The sequence below is a fragment of the Castor canadensis genome, chromosome 3 (genome assembly GCF_047511655.1).
Source record: "Castor canadensis chromosome 3, mCasCan1.hap1v2, whole genome shotgun sequence".
NCBI classification, from domain to species: Eukaryota; Metazoa; Chordata; class Mammalia; order Rodentia; family Castoridae; genus Castor; species Castor canadensis.
The window spans coordinates 147,800,181-147,801,241 of record NC_133388.1 but is presented as its reverse complement, the minus strand read 5'-3'; positions in this window follow the sequence as shown (position 1 = coordinate 147,801,241).

Genomic DNA, 1,061 nt, shown 5'->3' with positions numbered 1-1,061 from the left:
ACTGAGGAACAATTCCTAACTGGAAAATGACAACTAAGTGAACAAATTATTTTCGGATGGATTGGGTTGGAAATAAAAGAATTGTGTTAATCTCCTTGTTTCTTTAGCTTTGCCATGGTCACAGAGGATAATATTTTCATCCTCTCTTGTAGGAAACAAGTACACATTAAAAGTCTGGGGTGGTAAAGAATCAGGGTGGTAAGCTACTTTAAAATAATCAGGGCGCGAATAGTTTTTTGCACTGTTTGCAATGTTTCTGTGAGTTTAAGACTACTTTCATAACAAAAAGTGAAAAATTCTATCTAATTCAAGTTTTGCATTACCTACCACTCATATAATTGAAAGTTTTTTCTTTTTAGTGGTACTGGACTTTGATCTCTGGGCCTTATGCTTGCTAGGCAGGTACTCTACCACTTAAGCCACTCCACCAGTATTTTTTTGTATGAGTTTTTTTGAGACAGGGTCTCACTATTTGCCCAGTCTGGCTTCCAACCATGATCTTCCTGATCTCTGCCTCCTGAGCAAATAGGATTACAGGTATGAACCACTGGCACCCAGATTTCTCATTTTCTTTATTGTGGTTGAATCCTGTTTAAATTATAATAAAAATGCTTAACAAACATAAATCCGATACATATTGTGGAAAAAAAAGAGATCTACAGTAGTACATATAATTCTAATTAAGAGAACAGAATAACAATTTTAAAACACAGACCTTTTGCCTCTAAAATACATATAAATAAGCAGACAACTGTCAAAGAACTCAGTGCTATGCAGACTTTCTAGTCCACTAAGGTGCCATCTGTGGTACAGCATGGATGCAAAACTGCAGCAGAAACTGGAATTCTCACATGGTATTAGGACCCTGTCCTTCACTCCCCTCCAGACTCAGCAACTTACATTCTCTGAGGCGACAGACATCTCTCCCTAACTAGAATGCTTTACAGCATACCTTTCCCAACTACAGAAATGCCTTCCCATTCAATACTGATGTTTCTGAAACTATTAGAACTTCTAGTTATAAAAGTAAGATGTAGTAAATATTCCTTTAAGAAAAAAAA